The sequence below is a fragment of the Pinus tabuliformis genome, chromosome J (genome assembly GCF_031772625.1).
Source record: "Pinus tabuliformis cultivar Carrire ecotype Pingquan chromosome J, CPIR1, whole genome shotgun sequence".
Lineage (NCBI taxonomy): Eukaryota > Viridiplantae > Streptophyta > Pinopsida > Pinales > Pinaceae > Pinus > Pinus tabuliformis.
In genome coordinates this window covers 726,664,697-726,674,113 of record NC_142295.1, presented here as the reverse complement: position 1 = coordinate 726,674,113, position 9,417 = coordinate 726,664,697, and the positions used below count along the sequence as shown (strand labels likewise).

General features: G+C 37.3%; 1 pseudogene; it reads right to left on the bottom strand.

Moving 5' to 3' along the window:
* Positions 1–6,704: 6,704 nt before the first annotated feature.
* On the bottom strand, positions 6,705–9,012 carry LOC149228801 (two-component response regulator ORR21-like; annotated as a pseudogene).
* Positions 9,013–9,417: the final 405 nt, after the last annotated feature.

The window sequence follows — 9,417 nt, the reverse complement described above, 5'->3', positions numbered from 1 at the left end:
GTAAGACATAAATAAATATAATTATTAGGAGTTACTTCCCACCATTATTTATGTAGGAGAAAAATTGTAAATGTGTAGTCAGTTCAATTTATTAGTTCCTACCAAAAGCAAGACTACATGATTTTATTCTCTTATTAACCTCTGTTAATTTGTCATTGACCAATGCAAGTTATAATGTTTTATGTAATTTGTTTTTACAAAATTATTTCTAATTTGAGTGGAAGGAACTATGTTGTCCTCCAACACTTATTTTAAATGAATTGTTAATTATGCATTCAATACATTTACATATAATCAAAATTTAACATCTTCTTTTCGGCTTTCTGGTTTGCTAGTGATATAATAATTAGCATTAATGTTAATATTAATATGAAATCACTATCACACACCTAATAATTATTAATGTCGTTGTATCAACCACATTTATTAATGCAGTTGTGGATGTGCTTTATATACCCTATAGACCTATATTGACCACATTTTTTAATGTGATTGTGCTAATATTTTTTTCCACTTAAATAGTGATACAAAAACTTATTTCATAAACATATTTACTATTAACCATAACAACAAGGAAATATGTGTTGTCATTATAACCATGACAAATTTCCATATAAATAGAATAAGTATTCTCTCATTAAACATTGCATAGAATATATATATATATATATTTATATATATATATAGAGAGAGAGAGAGAGAGAGAGAGAGAGATATAATATGGGAAAGTAATTACTTCAAGCTAGTTGTCTCTAATTCAATTATCTCTAATTGTTATTGTTAGCAATGATCCATCTCACACAACAGCTTATGTCCCTAATTGCTTCCAATGATCTAATTGTGATGTCTTAAATTGGTGTTTGGAAGTCACTTTTATAAAGTGCAATTTCATTTATATCACATTTATAAATCCTCTCTAAATCATTTTATTGGACAACGCTTTCTCTCTACTTCATGTGACCATGTTGCATGTAGTTTGTAACCTTTCGTCCTTCAATTTTAAGTGGTTCAATAATTGTGCATATCATTTGTACATTTATAAATCCTCTCTAAATCATTTTATTGTGTCAGTGCTTGTCCTCTATTTTGTGACACTGTGTTGCATGTAATTTGCAGCTTTTTGTTAAGCAATTCAATAATTTTGGGTTAACCTAGCTATTTGTCCACAATGAATGGTGAGGAATTAGGATTCAATAGTCTTCTGGCTAGGTGCACTAATGTTACTCATCGCCATAAACCATAGGTTATGTTATTCAAAAGGCCTTTGGGTAACCAACAAATCCACGAATAGATAGCGTAACAAAATTGATGACAATAACTTGTAAGTAATCTCATCTAAATGAACCATAATTTATCAATTGATTCTTTTGTTGATAAGTTTCATTTAAATAAACATTGATATTGATTTTTATATTGAGATTCAGTTCATCAATTTCTCCTAAATAATTACATCTTTGTGTGATTCAGTGATTCTTTAGGTGGGCAGTGAATAAATTGATTCTTGGGTCATTGGTGATTGAAGTAGACGTTTATGGAATAATTGTTGGAAAGGCCAAGGAGACAAAGCATGAATTCACACATAAAACATGAGTTGTTGCTCTTCTATTGATCACACAAAACATGATTCTTACAATGAACTCGGTGAAGGGTATTTGTCCTTTTCTAACTAGCTACTTGCCTAAAATATCTTGAAATGCAATCACACACTCAAAGTAGTCTATCACTTAACTTGACTTGACTCAACACTCAAACACTTAACCACTCAATTAACTGGCTCTCTATGTTTAGCCAACTCCTCATGCAGGAGTAATTATCTTATTTTAACACTCCCCCTTAATTACAACTACTAAACTAAAACATGGCTCATGACAACTCAAACATGCCTGCTGGTCTATGTCTCAACTAGGCTTATAACACCCAAGTTTCTTCTACGAAGCTCAAACACATCTTGTGCTAATGACTTAGTAAATATATCATCCAATTGATCACTAGATTTACAAGGCTTCAAGTGAACTTCTCCATTGCTCACAAGTTCTCTAATAAAGTGATATCTAGTATCAATATGCTTGCTTTTCTGATGAAACACATTATTCTTGGATAGTGCAATCAATGAGGTGTTGTCACAATATATTATTGTTGATACTTTTTGTTTATGCTTGATTCCATCAAATACTCTTCTTAACCACACTGCTTGACATGCTGCTGATGTTGCTGCTACATATTCTGCTTCTGCTGACGAAAGTGTCACAATGGGTTGTCTTAGAAGCCCATGAAATCACACCTGAACCAAGGTGGAACACAAAACCAGAAGTGCTCTTCCTGTCATCCAAACTGCCTGCAAAATCTATTTGTGTATCCAATCAAATTCTTCTTTTATGTGCTTGCATACATTATGCCACAATCTCAAGTTCCTGTTATGTATCTCAGAATTCTTTTTACTGCGCTCCAATGTGTGTCTTTTGGAGTCTCCATAATCTGGAAATCAAACTCTCTCCTTGCATGATATCTGGTCTTGTAGTTGTGAGATACATGAGGCTTCCAACCAATATTTTGAATATGGTTGGATTGACATATTATCCTTCATCATCCTTGCTTAACTTTGTACCTGTTGCAACTAGTGTAGGGACAAGTTTGCAATTTTCCATCCTGAATCTTTACAACAAATCTTTGGAATATTTATTTTGACAAATAAAAATTCATTTTTCAGATTGCTCAACTTCTATGTTAAAGAAAATATTTCATGAGACCAAGATTTGTCATCTCAAATTCTTTCATCATGGCTGCTTTAAATTCATCTATCTCAAAATCACCTGTAAAAATTATGTCATTAACATATAAGCAAACAATCAGAATCTCTCCATGCTCATTTACCTTTGTGTACAAGGTAGGTTCAAGGTTGCTTCTTCAAAATGCATTCTTGATCATTTAGCTATCGATTCTACTATACCAAGCTCTAGGTGCTTGCTTCAGTCCATAGAGCGCTTTCTTCAACCTGTAAACTTTATCTTCATTACCTTCAACTTCATAACCTGGAGGTTGCTGCACATAAATTTCTTCTTCTAGAATTCCATTCAAGAAGGCTGATTTCACATCCATCTGATATACTTTCCACTTGTTCTGAGCTGTTGTGGCTAGAACTTCTCTTACAGTATCCAATCTGGCTACCGGAGTAAATGTTTCTCCAAAGTCTATTCCTGGTTGCTGTGAGAATCCTTTTGCTACAAGTCTAGCTTTGAATCTGTCAATTTCACCTTTCTCATTCAGCTTTGTCTTGTACACCCACTTTACACCAATGATATTTTTGTCCTTGGTAAATCAATCAAATCCCATGTATCATTCTTTTCAATAGCTTCAATTTCTTCATCCATGGCTTGCTCCCAATTTTCATATCTGATTGCTTCTTCATACGAAGAAGGTTGGAATGACAACAATGGAAAATTTGAACTAACATCCAAATCATCATAAATATCTTTCAAACTTCTCATCTTTCTCTTACCATTGCTTGATTCATCACCTGATTGATTGCTGGGAGAATCTTGATCCGTTGATCTGTTTGAGGATCCATGCTGCTCTGAAAATCTTGGAGTTCTTTTTGGTTTGTCTTTGTTTGGTGTTTTCACCTATGATTCTTGCTACTCTTTTTCTGCTACTTCATATTCTTCCATCAGTGGCATTTGTGCATCAACTGTTTTGTCTACAGTTTCATTCCATGACTCTTGTTTCTTGAACACAGCATCTCTGTTAATTATGGCCTTCTTTGTGACAGGGTTATACAATTTGTAAGCTTTTGATTGCTCACTATAACAAGTGAATATGCATTATTCACTTTTATCATCCAATTTGTCTCTTCGCTCCTTAGGCACATGTGCATAAGCTACACATCCAAATACTCTGAAATGAGATACACTGCAATACATACCTGACCATGCTTGTTCTAGTACTTTGTTCACCACACTATTTGTAGGAGATTTGTTGATCACATAAATAGCACATGCAACTATTTCTGCCCAATACTCATTAGACAAGTTTCTTCCTTTCAACATGCTTCTTACCATGTTCATAATTGTCTTGTTCTTTCTCTATGCTACACCATTCTATTGTGGTGTGTACCTGGTTGTCAACTATCTTCTAATCCCATGTTGTTTGCAGTAATGAAGGGAATGCCTTTGAGTCATATTCTCCACAATGATCTGACCTCAATACCTTGATTTGTCGATCACTTTGGTTCTCTGCTAAGGTTTTGAATTCTTTGAACTTTGCAAAAGTTTCAGAATTTTTCTTCAAGAAGTAAACCCAAGTCTTTCTACTGTAGTCATCAATGAAAGTGAGGAAGTAACAACTTCCACCAATCAATTATGTCCTCATAGGTCCACACAAGTCTGTATGCACTAGCTCAAGAGGTTGCTTTGCGTTGTATGAAACTCCCTTTGGAAAATTTTCACGGTGTTGCTTTCCCAAGATGCAACACTCACAAGTACTAGGAGGTTCTTTGATGGGAGGTAATCCTCTGGCCATTTGTTTCTGCTGCAACAATCTTAAACCAGAAAAGTGCAAGTGTCCAAATTGAAAGTGCCATAACCAATAATCATTAGAACATGCAACTGTAAAAGAACTCACCTGACCACTGTAATTCAAAATTAGAGGAAAGAGTTTATTCCTCATCATCTACACCTTTGCTATCAGCTGTCTACTTGGGGGCTTGTCATATATAACACATTCTTGACCTTGAAAGATAACTTTGTATCCTTTCTGTGTCAATTGACCAACACTTAACAAATTATGTTTGAGACTAGGAACATAATATACCTCTGATATTGTCTTCAGCTCCCCCTTCTTGGTCAGAATGTTGATCACTCCTTTGTCATCTACTTCCATAGTCTTGGCAGTCCCCAACTTTACCTCTGTTTTCACATATTGATCAAAGTTTGCAACCAAATCCTTGTTTCCTGTCATGTGGTTATTGCAACCACTATCTAAAAGCCACACACTAGCAGAAGATTCATGCATGGTATGACAAGCTAGGAACATGGAGTTAGTATTCTCTGTAGTGACATTAGCTCTCTGGTTCCCTTGATTAGCTATCTTCTTCCTGCAATCACGAGCATAGTGACCAAATTTATTGCAATAATAGCATCTCACCTTTGATTTGTCAACTCTTTGATTATTGTTGAAGCTTATATAGTTGCTTCCACTTTCATGTTAATGCTCTTCTCAGCCATTTCTCTGACCACCATATCTTCCACTTCATCATCTACCTCTAGATCTACCTCTGCCTCGACCTCTGCCTCTTGAAATAGAAACCTGACTTTTGAAAGCGGTCTCTAAAGTGGAATCCTTATTTCTCTCTATCCTTGCCTCATGCAATAGAGGTGATCCCATCAGCTCATCAACTATCAATTATGCTAAATCCTTGGCTTCTTCTATGGCTGCTACCACAACATCAAATTTGGTAGACAAAGATCGGAGGACCTTCTCAACCACTGTTTGATATTTTATATCTTCAACATAAATCTTTAACTGATTTATGACATTTATGACCCAATTCATGAAAGAATCGATGTCCTCTGTCTCCTTCATCTGTAGACTTTCAAAATCTCTCCTAGTATTTTGTTAGGCCGATAGGCCTTCCTTTAAAAGAGACTTTCGTCGTCCTTTTGTTTCTAAGGCTGACACCTAGCGTCGGGCATAGAGCGGGCAATTTGTTTTCGTATTTGTTCAGGCAAACGACTTAGCGGGCATAGAGCGGGCAATTTGTTTTCGTATTTGTTCAGGCAAACGACTTTTTTACGACACGTCAGCACCTGCGTATCGGCCTCCCTGCAAGGAAGGGGCGGAGGTATTCATGGATGCCGAGGTTGGAAGCCTTCGCATAGCTAGACGATGCGCCCACGCCCGATAGAACAAAGAACGCCCCGTTCAACAACAAGTCTCCGTCTGACCTCCAATTTCGGAGACCGTTTCCTGCTCTTCTTCCATATCCGTCCGTTTTCTGCTCTCCATGTTGTCTTCCACGCCCTCTACAATAATGTTTTTGTGCTTTTCCACTTACTGCTGCAATAATGTGTCCTGTTTTTGTTGTGCACGACATAGCCCTCTGTTGTTCCATATACACTGTTTACACCTCCATTTTACTGTTCAGAAATTGTTCACTCAGGTGCTCAAGTATACACTGTTTACACCTCCGTTTTACTGTTCAGAAATTGTTCCTGCTCAATTTTCAGGTTAGTGCTCTCAAAAATGGGTTTTCTGATCCCATTCTCTCTCATTTTGCTTCCAACATTTTAATTTTAGTCCAGTGTTTTCTTAGTGTTCTCTTCTGGGTTTTTCACTTCTGGGTTTTTCAATGGCAGGTACAGCTCTGTTTCCCGGTTCAGAAATTGTTCGCCCAGGTTCCCAGGTTCTCAGAATTCTTCTGTTTACATTGCAGGTTAGTGCTCTCAAAAATGGGTTTTCTGATCCCATTCTCTCTCTTTTTCCTGGTTTTTCTGATTCCTGGCTGTATTATATAAATTACCCTAGCAACGCTTTGTAAATTTTATCGCTACAGAAGAAGAAACCCTAACTGATCAAATCTCCAAAGAAATTTAAACCAAAGAATCTACTTTTTGTTTTAAATGTCCTGTGTAAAGAAACGAGAAAATGTGAGGTAAGCGATGGAGAAGCCTGGCGACTAAGAGGAAACATGGCCACAAGAATGACCTGGTTCACTTCCGCGGTAAGGAGAAATTGTTGCCGCCACGGTTGCACTGTGGAATCCATCGACAGTATAGACCTGTAGCTTTCCCCTGCAAACAAGGGGAAAAGGAAGTTGTATACGATGAGGGTGTGTGGCAGAAGAGGAGATTCATGAGATCTTCTGAAGGAAAATGGTCAGAAAGTGTGTCACACTCAATTTTTGGAGTCAATCCAAAATCTGATGCACATTTGTCCTTCAGCCTCAGCCCGCTATCAATTCCTAAAAGTTCACCCTGACTTTGAGCATTACTGAGCATCCCAGGATATCCAGCATTTTGTACCAACCTGCTTGAAAGATTTGGTCCTTTCCCAACAAATCCAAAACTCCTAACCTGTCCTGGATCTTGCACAACAGGAACATTCAAGCCCTGGGTTCTATGAGAAGCTTCTGGCTTAAATTCTGACCAATACCACTTGATGTGCCAAAACTTATTCCAGAACTACTTAGAGTTGGAGAACCAACTATGTCACTTATGCCACCCAACCTTTTAATTCCTGAAATGTTCATTCCACCTTCAATATCAGATGTTGTTAAAGGGGAAGATAAACAAACAGTACTGGAAATGGAATAATCATTTCCTTGGAGAATGTGCACATTCTGGCTCTTATAGTCTACAGTTGACATCCGTCCAATTCCTTCTGGTACATTAGATTCAGTTGCACCCAGGCCATATGCTGGCATTGGCATACGGTTTAATTGCCCTGAACCAGGAGCACCAATAATATTATTGCCAAGACTGTTATTGCCATTGGCTAGAGAAGATAAAGTAGCCCTCCCCCTAATTTCATTTGGAAGGACTTGTGGCCCAACAATACTGGCAGATGGCAAATTCAGGACTTGTCCACTCTGAAGCTGAGAACCTTGAAGTTGTCTGCCAGGTTGCTGTTGTGCTGCAGATCTCTGCAGTTGTTGTTGTTGTTGGTTTATTTGATGTTGTTGTTGTTGCTGTATCAATTCCATCACCATCGCATTGTTTTGAGGATTAGATGCTCCATTGTTGTTTATCCCACAATCCACACTGCCAACTTCTGCACCTGTATTGTGTTGTTGTTGCAGCATAGAAAATCCTGCAAATGTATCATTGGTTGGTAAACCCAAATTTCCAAAGGAAGGAATATGTTGCTGTGGCTGGAAAAATTGCTTCAGCTCTATGCTTCTCGGGAGTCCCTGAAGTAAATTTCCCTGACTGTTCATCAATGGTTGCCCAAATTTCCCTCTATTTAAAGGATTAGAGTTTACACCATGAAATGCTGCTTGTAAAAGCAGTGTCCGAGCAATGTTTGGCAGGCCCAACCCATTGTTTGGATTCACTTGTCCAAGAAGTTCAGCTGGTAATGTCACCAGTGCTTGAGGTGATATTTGACCTGATGCCGCAAGCCTTTGAAGATCCAGCCTTCCAAGTAAACCCATAGGTCCAACACCTGCTTCTGTAGTTCCCCCAAAAGAAGAGTTCATTCCACTTTGCTGTTGTGCCACTCCACTTAACCTTTTCAGATATAGCCTATATTTCTGAGCAGTGAAATAATAAGACCAATTAAAAAGTTACATTGTTCTCAGTTGTAAATTCTAATAATATGACAACAATACTGACAAAAGCAAATATATTAAATACAGAGTAAAGTCAGTTGAATGATGAATCCTTTCCCCTATCTCCTCTCTTAATTTTAACTCTCCAATAAATACATACAACTCAGTTATGAACAAGAACCCAATAATAGGCACAACGTAATTGTGATGAAATAGAAAGGATCTAGCATAAACTCTAATAGCAGAGTTTGTGGAAGCTATAGTTCCGCACAATGTGACAACCCCATAAAAAAAGAAAGAATTGCTGAAAGGTTCAGCATCAGGTCAAATGAGTTCAATGAAGCCAATTACATCTAAAAAATACATGCCCACTTCCATATGAAACAGAGAGCAATAGGCATATAAGACAACCACGACTGTGGCTGGCAAAATTGCTTTAGCTCTATGCTTCTCGGGAGTCCCTGAAGTAAATTTCCCTGATTGTTCATCAATGGTTGCCCAAATTTCACTCTATTTAAAGGATTAGAGTTTACACCATGAAATACTGCTTGTAAAAGCAGTGTCTGAGCAATGTTTGGCAGGCCCAACCCAATGTTTGGATTCACTTGTCCAAGAAGTTCAGCTGGTAATGTCACCAGTGCTTGAGGTGATATTTGACCTGATTCCGCAAGCCTTTGAAGATCCAGCCTTCCAAGTAAACCCATAGGTCCAACACTTGCTTCTGTAGTTCCCCCAAAAGAAGAGTTCATTCCACTTTGCTATTGTGCCACTCCACTTAACCTTTCCAGATATAGCCTATATTTCTGAGCAGTGAAATAATAAGACGAATTAAAAAGTTACATTGTTCTCAGTTGTAAATTCTAATAATATGACAACAATACAGACAAAAGAAAATATATTAAATACAGAGTAAAGTCAGTTGAATGATGAAACCTTTCCCCTATCTCCTCTCTTAATTTTAACTCTCCAATAAATACATACAACTCAGTTATGAACAAGAACCCAATAATAGGCACAACGTAATTGTGATGAAATAGAAAGGATCTAGCATGAACTCTAATAGCAGAGTTTGTGGAAGCTATAGTTCCGCACAATGTGACAACCCCATAAAAAAAGAAAGAGTTGTTGAAAGGTTCAGCATCAGGTCAAATGAG